The sequence below is a fragment of the Halichoeres trimaculatus genome, unplaced genomic scaffold, assembly GCF_033239565.1.
Source record: "Halichoeres trimaculatus isolate MK-OKI-2021-1 unplaced genomic scaffold, fHalTri1.1 fHalTri1_scaffold_1, whole genome shotgun sequence".
Lineage (NCBI taxonomy): Eukaryota > Metazoa > Chordata > Actinopteri > Labriformes > Labridae > Halichoeres > Halichoeres trimaculatus.
In genome coordinates this window covers 43,600,495-43,612,817 of record NW_027437179.1, presented here as the reverse complement: position 1 = coordinate 43,612,817, position 12,323 = coordinate 43,600,495, and the positions used below count along the sequence as shown (strand labels likewise).

The 12,323-nt window shown below is 45.1% G+C and overlaps 1 protein-coding gene across 1 annotated transcript in view; it reads left to right on the top strand.

Annotated features, from left to right (window-relative positions):
- The first annotated feature begins 7,478 nt into the window (after positions 1-7,478).
- The window catches only part of LOC141803968 (sodium- and chloride-dependent taurine transporter-like), a 39,228-nt gene continuing 34,383 nt past the window's right edge, over positions 7,479-12,323 (top strand). Inside the window, exon 1 of the mRNA XM_074688173.1 lies at positions 7,479-7,710. The gene's annotated coding sequence lies outside the window, so the exon portion shown is untranslated. The remainder of the gene's footprint in view (positions 7,711-12,323) is intronic.

Genomic DNA, 12,323 nt, shown 5'->3' with positions numbered 1-12,323 from the left:
TGTGGTCTGTCATGACTCAGCAGACTCACAGGACAAACCTGACTCAGCAGAATTATCTTCAGGATGTGGGAGGTGGACTGCTCAACACCTGGATCCAGATCAGACCGCTTCGTTTGGTAGGAAAGTCATCAGGATCTGCTTCCTCTGTGGGTCCAGCTGCACCGACTCATTTGGATGATGCAAAGTCAGGGACCAGCAGGTTTCATCTGTCGTCTGTTTTTATGTCTGTAAATTTCTGTTTCAGTTATCGTCCAAGCTGAGCTGGTGCTTTGCTGTTGAATCGTTGGTAAATTCAGGAAAATGAATGAACTGAGGGTAAAGAGGGAATTTACTCGACACCAAACGTCTCTAACAGCCTTTTCTAAGCTGTGAACTCAGACTTCTGCAGATCAGCAGAGTCAAACTGAAAACCTGGCTGGAGGAAGTCTGACTCACAGACGGAGAGAGGTGATAGGAGCTCTGGCAGCACATTCAGGCAGTTAGGAGATAAAGGAGCGTGTGGTTACTTCCCGTCAGCTTTTCAGATTATACGCAAAGATGCTACAGCAGGAGGAGGAGGAGTCACAGCTTCAGTCTCCCAAACCTCCAGGTCCATGTCTGACGTTTTCAGGCTTTGAATGAGTTAAACCTTTAGAGCAGTGTTTGTTTGTGACCTTCACACGGTGAAACAGCGATAAACCAAAAACCATAAGGCTGGTTAAACCCTGCAGAGGATGGCTGTTTGTGGCCAATGTCTCGCTTTCCTTTTGGTGTCGTTTTTTAGAGTGTTTTAACTTTAGTTTCAGTCTTTGTGTCAAACTCTTATTATAGTTTTTGTTAGTTTAGTCATGTAAATACTCTTTTTGGTCCGGTCAAGTTTCAGTCAGATAAAAGTTTGAGCATTTTAGTCTGAATTCATTCAGAATCATCCATGACTGTTTTCATTAGTCAGCAAAAACTGGTGACTTTTTAGTCCAGTTCAGTCAATAAAAAAACGTACTTTTGGCCCTTTTTAGTGACCCAATTATTTTTAACCCAGTTGATATAATACAAATACCTGGTATGGAATAGACAAAACCAAATTTTCTTTTTAAGACGCTATGAGAAGGATCTGGAGTCTCACACACACTGTTGTAAATGACTTTCAGCAAGACGTGTGTTTGTTTTGGAATTAAACAGAAGTCGGATGGAAACAGATTTTCTTTTTTAAGAAAACTTTTTACCGTATATAAAGTGCCAAGGTGAGGTATTCGTAGTGCTATCGGCAGCCCAGAGCTCTGACGCATCTGTAGGCCAATGTGACAACCATAGACTGTAAAAAAATGGACGTCACCTTGCCCAGTTCGAAGTGAGGGCGGAACAAAAACTGCTCCCCCTGGTGGCTGGCGGCAGTATAGGTCAGAAACAATGTTGATTGCTCTAAGACTATAAGTGAAGCTCAGCTTCCCCCAAAATGTCCCTAAAAAGTGTTGATCTGTTCTGCTGTGTGAACATGTCATGGATAAAATCTGAGCTAGAATTCCTTCATCTTTAGTTCAGAATCAGCTCCTATCACAGGTAACTGGCTCCGCCTCCTTCTCATTCATCCCCGCAGCGTCTCAGCGCTTTAACACAGTCGGACGCTGAGCGTCTTCTGACTTCAGCGGGGAAGCGTAGAGTGGGTTGTTCCACTGTGGAAACTGGACGGTCATTGGATAAACGCTGGGCTTTGTCCCGCCCATCGGACGCTCAGCGTCTCTGGGGGTCTATGAGGCAGTGGGCTGGCCTGGACGCTGGGCTTCTGCATGATGATTGGATGATCTGTCTGAGGCTGAATCCCTTTTTGATTGACAGTGAAATGAGCCAGTCAGAGATCTTGAAGTATAACCCTCCATCAGAGAATCTTCTCAGTTTTACAGTCAGTTGTTCTGGACATGTTTTATCGATCCCCAGAGAGTTTACCTTTCTTAAAAACGACGAGCGTTGAAAGAACACTGGAAAAAACACCAGGTTGGTGCGACAGGGTCTCAGATCATTTTCTTAAAAAAGAACAGAGGGAATAATTAATGTTTAAATAAGTGAACAAATTTATGATGTAGGCCGGAAAAAAAGAAGCTTCCCCTCCCTGACTGACCAGCAGCTGCCAATGATGTAGTGCTATCGGCATGGTCCATAATGTCGCAGCTAATATACCCAACCATCCTTTTTGCCTGATGCAGAACTGTGATGCATAATTTCAGCGTAGGGAAGATGGAGTGGGACAGGAAGTTGTAACTGGAAACTACCTAAAAACACCCAGAGACTTTCAAACATTCAACATAATTAAAACAAACCATATCAGAATCAGTTCGTATTTATCTTGACTACAAAAACAAATGGACATAATAATCAGAGCCAGACAAGAAGTCAACAGGTTTGAGGTTTCACAGCCCAACATGGATGAAGAGAGACTGATGGATGGAGGAGGGAGGGCTCCCTAGCAAGTTTCTCAACCACTGAACCAAGAGGAGGAGGAAAAAAAATCAACTTACACTTTTTAAACCCAAGGGTATAACATCTTTTTGAATTTTAAAGGAAAAACCCTGACACACGTGAAATGTCAAGGACTGGTCACGAGATTTCAGCAAACTCAAAGCTCTTTGATTCTCTTTTCTTTCCTCTCATCATGAAAAGTTTAAACGATGATGATGATGATGTTTCTGGAGGAGGAAAAAGTTTGACAAAGGGAGGAAAGTTTCAGCTCAGGGTGAGCGTCTGAGCGACAGATCCTGATTGGCTGTTTGGGAACAATACTCTGACTGTTCACATGAAAAGGATGTTCACGCCGCGTCTGCCTTTGTTCCCTGACTCATGATGAGAGCTCTCTATGATGATGATGGAGCTGAAACAGACTGAAGGACAATCCATCTTTGTTTTCCCTTTCCACCTTCCTTCAAAGAAGATTTCTGTCTGAATTTTGTCTTTCCCCTCTTTAACGTGACAGTCTGATTCAGGTGCAGTGATCCCTTCCTCTTCCTCCTCTCACCAAACCCAGAGTTCACTTCAGTTCACAGACGCTGTTTGAAAAACCAGAGAGGTGGCATTCGTTCCCAGTCAAGGGCAGGAGATAAGGGCTGGATAAAGAGACATTTCAGGACAAAGGTGAACACACGCCGTCAACACATCGACCCCCAAAGATAAACATGGAGCTGGCTGCTGAAGCCAACCCAAGTTAGCTAAAGAGTGAGTCTAGGAAAATGAAAAGTGAGGAGTTAGCTTAAAGAGTCAGCGTCTGGTCGTCACTTCCCTCCCCTCCGTGGTTATTTGAATGTCCTGTCAGATATGCAAACACGCCTGGAGCTCGGGCTCTTCCTCATCCAAACATCAGCGAATCTGTCCGAGCATTAAAACAGCAAACTGACTTTTTCATCAGCCCGTTCTCCAGGCGCAAAATAAATGTTTACAGTCTGAGGATTCTGCAAAACACCCATCGACCCTCCGCCTGTTGACACTGGCCACGCTTCCACGCAGTCTTTAACCCTTTCATACTGAATATTAGCAATAACCTGGTTACACACGGCCATGTCAACCCTAATAACTGTGTTTATAAACCTGAAACTCCACCTGGGTTCCTCTTTTTCCACCCTGAATATTTGTTCATACGCCTGTCAGGATATCTCCATCCACAGGAACATTGATCTGTTCACAAGGAATCCTGGTCTTTGGAGAACAGGAAGTCTGCTGCTGCTGCTGCTGTTGTTGTTGTTTGTTGCTGTTGCTTTTGTTGTTGTTGTTGTTGTTGTTGTTGCTATAGATACAGAAAGAAAAATGGAAATGATGTGCATTGGGTCGAGACATTCTCTGTGCGTCGTGACGTTATCCCTTGGTCTTGACGTTCTCCATGTGTCCAGATGTTCTCGGTGGGTCTTGGAGTTCTCCGTGGGTCTTGACGTTCTCTGTGCATCTTGATGTTCTCCGTGTCGAGATGTTCTCTGTGTTGAGATGTTCCCCGTGTGTCTTGACCTTCTCCTTGCATCTTGACGTTCCCTGTGTGTCTTGACGTTCTCTGTGTGTCTTGACGTTCTCTGTGTGTCTTGACGTTCTCTGTGTGTCTTGACGTTCTCTGTGTGTCTTGACGTTCTCTGTGTATCTTGACGTTCTCTGTGGGTCTTGATGTTCTCTGTGTGTTGAGACGTTCCCTGTGGGTCTTGACGTACTCTGTGTGTCCTGAGGTTCTCTGTGTGTCTTGACGTTCTCTGTGTGTCTTGACGTTCTCTGTGTGTCTTGACGTTCTCTGTGTGTCTTGATTTTCTCTGTGAGTCTTGACGTTCTCCTTGCATCTTGATGCTCTCTGTGTGTTGGGACGTTCTCTGTGCGTCTTGACGTTCCCTGTGTGTCTTCAAGTTCTCTGTGACTCTTGACGTTCTCCATGTGTCTTGACGTTCTCTGTGTATCTTGACGTTCTCTGTGGGTCTTGATGTTCTCTGTGTGTTGAGACGTTCCCTGTGGGTCTTGACGTACTCTGTGTGTCTTGACGTTCTCCGTGTGTCTTGATGTTCTCTGTGTCTTGATGTTCTGTGTGTGTCTTGATGTTCTCTGTGTGTCCTGAGGTTCTCTGTGTGTCTTGACGTTCTCTGTGTGTCTTGACGTTCTCTGTGTGTCTTGATGTTCTCTGTGAGTCTTGACGTTCTCCTTGCATCTTGATGTTCTCTGTGTGTTGGGACGTTCTCTGTGCGTCTTGACGTTCCCTGTGTGTCTTGATGTTCTCTGTGACTCTTGACGTTCTCTGTGTGTCTTGACGTTCTCTGTGTGTCTTGACGTTCTTTGTGTGTCTTGACGTTCTCTGTGTGTTAAGAAGTTATCTTTGGGTCTGATGTTCTCTGTTTTGATTGGGACACCGTGTAAACAGGAATAACTCTGTCCGCTCACACATGTAAACCATTTTGTCTGAATGTTTCCGAAACCAGCAAATTGACCTTACCCTGAATATCGACTGCATGTTAGCGTAGCCGCTGTGGCTAAAAAAGTTTGTGTCAGTCTCTGATGAGCGAGCGGCCTGAGGAGAGACTGCACCCCAACCATCAAATAATGTCAAAATAAAAGTCAAAGATTAGGATCCTTTGAGGATGAAGCCCTAAATCCAGAGTCCAGCATTCACACCAAGGTGTACCTCAGGGGTCCAGACTGGGTCCCCTTTGGTTTACCATCATAAGTTGTTAAATACCTGAATCTGATTGGTCAAAAGCCCAAGAAAAGGGTGAATAGTCTCAACACCAAAAGCAATGATCTTTGTTGGAAAAGTTGAAACCTTGATATTTTGTGGCCATGCAAACTTAGCATTAGCGTTAGCCGAGGGAACAGATCACTGTCCCAAAGGAAGTTCCCTTTGGAGACCTTCATGTCCGGGGTCCTCTGATCCCCTCAGAGCTCATAGTTTACACTTTAGCTCAGGTTTAGCCTTGAGCTTGTGTTTTAGCTTTACATCCGTATTTAGCCTGAAGCCCTTGTTTTAGGTTGAAGCCTGTTTTAGCCTCAAGGTTGCATAATAGCAATTAGCTTCTAGTTTAGCCTTTGGCTTATGTTTTAGCCTTTAGTTTTTGTTTGGGCATTAGCTAATGTTTTGTCCTTAAGCTCATGTTTTAGCTTTTAGCTCGTGTTTAAGCCCTTAGCAAGTGTTGCAGCCTGTAGCCCATGTTTTAGCCATTGGCTTGTGTTTAAGCATTAGGCCTGTTTTAACCTTGAGCTTTTTTTAGCCTTTAGCTCGTAGATTAGCCCTAAGCTCATTGTTTGGCCTTAAGCTTTTGTTTAAGCCATAGCCTTACTTGTGTTTCAGCATTCGGCTTGTGTTTTAGCATTTAGTTTGTCTAGCACTTATCATGTGTTTTAGCCTTTATCTTTTGTTTTAGCCTTTAGCTCATGCGATAGCTTTTAACTTGTGTTTAAACCTTTGATTTTTGTTTTTGCCTTTAGCTAATGCTTTAGCCCTAAGCTCATGTTTTAGCCTTTAGCTCATGTTTAAGCATTTTACCCATGTTTAGGCCTTTAACTTGTGTTTTAGCCTTTAGCCTGTGTTTAAGCCCAAAGCAAGTGATGTAGCCTTTAGCCCCTGTTCTGGCTGTTGACTTATGTTTTATCCTTAAGACTGTTTGTATCATAGGCTTTTTTTAACGTTTAGCGCTTAGTATAGCCTTTAGCTCATGTTTTAGCCTTAAGCTTGTGTCAAGCTTTTTGCCTGTGTTTTAGCCTTACTTGTGTTTTAGCATTTAGCTTGTTTGGCTATTAGCTAGTTTTTTAGCCTTTAGCATTCGTTTTATACATTTGCTTGTGTCTAAGTCTTAAGCCTGTGTTTTAGCCCTTGGCTCATGTGTTTTAGCCTTTAGCCTGTGTGTTAGCCTTTAGCTTGTGCTCTATCTCTCTCCTGTTTCTCTTTCTTCTGCTCTTCTGTCCTTTTTCTGTCTGACAGTTAGGCTCCAGTGTCCACCATCACTACAACATTAATCACAGGAATCGTTTTCAGCAGAGGAAAACTCAGATCTCACTTCACTAGACACACCCTGCATCTCCATTAAAATGCAACAAACTAGCTTAGCATCACGGACAGGGGTGGTATCAGAATGCATGACACTGTGAAACGGTGAACTGTAATAACCTTAACTGTAACAGAGAAGTCAGATCTGAACAGGAAACACTGAGAGGAGGAGGAGAAGTTGAAGCTTGGCTCGTTGTTCTGCAGCCGCAGATTTCACGGAGCCAATCACTCAGAGATTACAGAAATTAATAATCCAGCTCGTTTCTGCCTCATCCCTTCACTGACTGCTGTCTGCTGTGGAGGAGCACAGATGCTGCTCTTACCACACGTGCAGAATCAGCTGCACACACTCCTCACACACACACACACCTCACACACACTCCTCACACTGTGTTCCTTTATTTCCACCGCCGCGTGCACGCCAGCGCCGGGAGCGCGCATCAGAATCTGTGCGTGTGCCCGCGTGAATCGGTTAAGATACCAACCAACCAACCAAACTCGTGAAATGGGTTGGGGGGGGGGAACTGCCACTTTAATGCTCCTTAATGCTGCGTTCAGGGCTGCTCGGAAATTTCAGTTTCTCCGTTTGAGAAGTGGAAACTTACCGAGTCCTGAAGCGTCCTTAGGGCGGGTGAATCATGCTCATGTTTCAGGTTTATTTTGGCTTTTTGACAGAAGATTTGGGACAGGGTTTGTGCAGATTTCTCTTTCAGTTTTCAGACTTGTAATTTAATAAGAGACAGATTTTCTGCTTGAAGCCCGTCGTCTGTATGAAATGTGCGGTTAAAAGTTAACATGCGTGACGTTTTGAACATGTGAGCCCCTTTGGGTGAAGAATCAAACATGTCTGTGCAGATAAAGCATGCAGAAAGTCATCCGGTGCGTTTGCAAAAGACGCACTGACTCCAGTCCGCATCCTTTCCATTTCAACCCTCGCATCTCTCCAAATTCCGAGCTTTCCCGGGGCCCCTGAAGGCAGCAGGCACACAGCTCTCCTGTTGCTCTGAGAAGAGGCAGGCCGGTGATTTTCCACTGCCGCTGATGTCTCTGGTCTCCCCGTTTCAAGAGACAAAGGTCAGAAAGAGAAGCTTACAAGCAGGCTAAAATATAGGCTACCGACGCGTCCAAGCCTCAGTCGCTCTCACGGACACAGGAGGACACGGACAAGACGGGACGGACAAGGGACCGCGCGCTAAGGACATTAAAAGGACAAAATAAGACACAGAATCACATCATCAGAGCAGGTAACGGAAATAAAATCGACATCTTCTTGCACACCTTGACAGCATGGCAGAGACAGATGGCTCTGCTTCTTTTACGCGTTTTTCCTCATTTTCTTTTTTCTTCTCTTTCTGAATCAATCTGTTCATTTCCATCTTTGTTCTGTCTGATTAACGACTTCATTTATCGCCTTTAATCATTTTCTGCGCATGTAGAGAACTTTATGTTCATTTCTCTGTCAGGATCCAGGGTTGAATCCTGGGATGTTTTGCTGTGTGAGGTGTGAGGTGTGGATGCTGGGATGTGTTTCCTGGAGGACACGGTGTGTGGAGGCTGCGATGTTCTTTAGAATAAAGCCTGTTCTTTCTCCGTGCGCTCCCTGATTCGTGCGCTCCGGAGAGGGGGAGAGAGAGGGGGAGAGAAGGGGGAGAACACGGATGGATGTGAAATGGTGAAATGAAGCTGTAATTGTGACGTGCTTCGCGTGGGTTCACGGAAAGTGTTTTCATTTCTCTGATATTTGACGTTTTTACGCGTAAGGTGCGAACTATTTCTGGATGCGTGGGTCAGCTTTCGATGTTGTCTCTTTCGTTTTCAGTCTCTGGAGGAGGTGAACGGTTTATTCTGAGACTTTAATTCCTCTAAATGCTTTCTCCTGGGGCGTCTTTGTTGATTCTTTTGAGATGCGTAACGGAGCCTCATGGATGTGGAGAAAGTCGCTCTTGCTCGATGCGGTTTGGTTTCCTCTCTCTGACTCCGTCGTTGAGCTCCAGCTGAAGGGGAAGTGAGGCGCTCGGAGCGCTGAGAAGGCGGGGATGCTCGTTAGTCGCACGTTGCACATCGTGCGCTGCTTCCTCTAACCAGGAGCCTGTGTCTCTACCTTTGTCTCGCTTCCTCTCCTCACCTCACGCTCAGGTCGGCTCTGCTCGGCAGTGAACATCTGCTCAGTTTTGCTCCAGTTTGCAGAGAATCTGTTTGCTTTTGGATGATTTGCTGCATGTGTTGGAAACGCAGCCCATGCAGGAGCTGGATGCATGGAGAAACGCATCTCTCTGCATCCACCCCGCGGTGTCATGTGTGTTGTGATGTCTGAGAGCGCGTCTGCAGAAGGGCTGGGTTGTGATGGCTGTCAGCTGCTCGGTTTTGGATCCCTCTCAACTCTGGAAAATTACCCAGACGAGTTATCGTGCTACGCCAGCCCCTCTGTGGATTTGTGATCTGCGCTCTCGGTTCTTTCACCATCAGCTTCAGAAATGAAACCATTCTTCATAACATTATGTAAAGTGCTGGACTCAGAGCCCTGAGCCGTGTCTTCTGGAGGGCTTTGACCATATTTGGTGCTGCTGTGCATGCTCTCAGGGCCTGGTGAAGTGTTAAAACAGGCTGAGAGTCGAGATGTTCAGTGGTCAACCACACTTAGTCAGCATGTGAAGGACAGACGCTTCAAATTCAGCTGGTTTTTCACCTTCAGAGTGTGTCAGAGTGTGTCAGCGCTGCTTCCCCGGGGCCTGACTCCCTCATGAAGTCCACGCTGTTGATGTAAAGGCACAAAGCTCCTGATAGGGTTAAACTGCTGGGAACGTAAACACTGATGTCTGTCTCAGATACTCTAACGTCAGATGTGTCACTGGCAGCTTGTTGGTTATGTAATCCATCCAAGTTCCATTTTCCTTCAAACCCAAACCATGATCTCCTCCTGCTGTCTTTCTGATGTCCCATATTTGAATATTTACACAACATGCAAAGCTGCAGCGTTTGAGCAGTTTCCAGGAAGATGCAAACGATGGAAGAGAAAAACTTTCCCCTTCAGCTTCAGGATAATATTTAGACAATCTGCTCTGATCATTAGGACTGGCATGGTTACCGTCACGTACACTAAACTGCATATCTCTGTTTGTTTGGCCCTGAGCCTCCGGGCTTGGCCGCTCTGAGCTTTTACATTCTTTGAATTATCAGCGCTCACATCCAGGGATGAGCCTCCATGGTTTAACCCTCATCGTGCGTCAGATAAATCCTTCCCACCTGACCCAAAATTCACTGTTTACTCCAGAAAGTTTCACCGAGCTGGTTCAGAGACCATCTTTGAGCATCTGAGTGAAAAACGGTATTTAATTTGTTGTTTCACTGCTTTGCTTTCATGAGCAGAGCTCACTCCCTTCACTGTTCCTCCGTGTTTGTCTCTTTGGCTTGTAGCCTCTCTGGATCAAAAAATCAACCGTAGATCTGTGTTTTTTTAAAGATCTGGTTCCTGTTTGAGAATTTTCCTTCAGAAATGCTGCAGAGTGAACCATCGTCCAATCAGATTTGAACTATTTAAGGTGGAATTTGTAGTTTGTGTTGGCTTTTGTTGATATTTCAATTCTCCAAGAATAGAAATGTGCCATTATTATTTTTAATCCAGGAGCTCCTCCCACTGTGGGAGACTTTATTCATCAATTCACTGCTTGTGATAATCAAGAATAATCATTTTATTAAAAGTCAAAGTTTGGAAACTGTTGTCTCAATCAGTAAGCATTGTTTCCACATTTGAAAAAGAAATTGGTGCAGATCCAAAAGGTCCAATAACTCAGCTGAATGGGTTTGTCAGTTTGTTTTTTAAAGGAAGACAAAACACCTTTGAAGGAATTTTGAGAATCTGCTTTGAAGATGAAGTTTGCCACTAAGAGGAGCCCATTTTTTTACCTCCATCATACGAGTTTGAACTGGAACGCCACCTCCTGCTTACCAATGATTTCCACGAGCTCAAAATCAGCTAAAAGCTAACTATATGGAGGTATTTACAGAAAGTGGGTGAAGTCTGTCGGCTTAATGTTGGATAACTCAAGCTGAAAGTTTACACGGTTGTTAGAGACAGGTACCAGCTGGAGTTAGTCTGTAGTACCGAGTACCGATTCACATAAAATCAAACTGAAAAACACATCTTTAGCCGCGTTTCCACCATAGACTGTATAAAAAATGAACGTCATCTTGCTCGGCTCAAAGTGAGGTCCCCACAAAAACTGCTCCCCCTGGTGGCTGGCTGCAGTATAGGTTTAAAAATCCATCTCCCCAGTCATTCCAGATGGGCTGTGGTCAAACTTTAAAAAATTAACACACCTGGTAGAAATGTTTCTCACGTCTGATTGTTGTGGTGATTTGAAGATATCATTTGGCTGTGTTGTATTCAAGTCCTCTTTTTTCTGAAAAGTTTCATTTTCGTTAGTTATACGAGGTTAAAAATGAGGTTTTATGTAACGTTTAACAATGATTGACAGCTGACGTTCTCGTGTATTTTTTCGGGGATTGTAAAATATGTCTGGAGGTAGAGTCAGGAAGTGATTAGACTCTCTAAAGAAAATAATAATTATTATTTCTCAGATTCTCCCAGAATCCCTCACAGTCTCTACTGCACAGACTCTGGCTACAAATGTCTGCTCCTGTGACGGAGGAATTTTGGCTTCAAAACCGTACGATGATAAATGGAGGAGCCACGCTGTCTACTCTATAGACAGGCTTTGGTTTCCACCAAGCAGGCCGGGTCAGTTCAGTACGGTTTGGTTCAGTTAAGCCTGATCCTGTTTGTGTTTCCACAGCAAACTGTGCCCTCTTGTGGTAGGTGGTGTGTAAGCCTGATGCTGAAAGCCCTAGCTGTTAAATAATAGGGTTAGGGTCACAAAATGCGCGCTGTACCGAGACAAACCGAACTGGTCTGCTTGGTGGAAACGCGGCTTTTAGTGATTGTGAGGGAGTGGAAGAGTACGAGTTTTTCCACGCTGGACATGAACACAACATTTCAAATTTAGATACTGAGAAATAAAAATGCTAAACTGAAAAACTTTGAGATTTAATATTTATGACCAAATAAACACACAAAAGTACCAAAAGTTGGTACCGTTGCTGATTGCCAGGTACCAGGTTCCCATCCCTAATGCTCAATCATCGCCTCGTACAGAGTCCAGATTTTTAGCAGAGCATCATTAGGACTAATGGATCTGGTCTCTCTGCGTCTTTCGTTGGAAAACGCTCCAGTCGAGTGTCGGCAGCAGCAGATTGAACCCTGGATTGATCTGACAGATGTTTCTCTACGCACAGAGCGTCTCCGTTTACTCCAGCCTGAGCTCTGACCGTCGGTCTTTCTGTCAGTTTGTCCGTGCAGGCTGCTGGATCAACTGGAGGCTTGTTTGCTGGTGAATCATTTAGTGAGTAACTTGAGGTTGTTGGAATGTGTGTGTGTGTGTGTGTGTGTGTGTGTGTGTGTGTGTGTGTGTGTGTGTGTGTGTGTGTGTGTGTGTGTGTGTGTGTGTGTGTGTGTGTTGGAGAAATCTCAGGCACGGCAGCCGTCTCAGCGTAGCTTCTACGAAGGAAATATGAGAGAGCCCTGAGTGACAGGGTGAATAGAAACATCACCCAGATCCAGATCCAGCTCCAGCTCCTGAGCTTTCTGACGTCCCGTCCTGGACTCCAGCTCTGCCTGAACCTTCACTGTAACTTTACTGATTAACCAGCCTGAGCCACTGACCCACATACACTCTGGTTTGTACACAACCTGAGCGGCCGGCGTGGAGCGGCTGGCGTGGGGCGGCTGGCGTGGAGCTGTGGGCGGCGGCTGTGAGACGTTTCGTTGGCCCGGACAGCTGAAGGTGAGAGCTGTTACAGC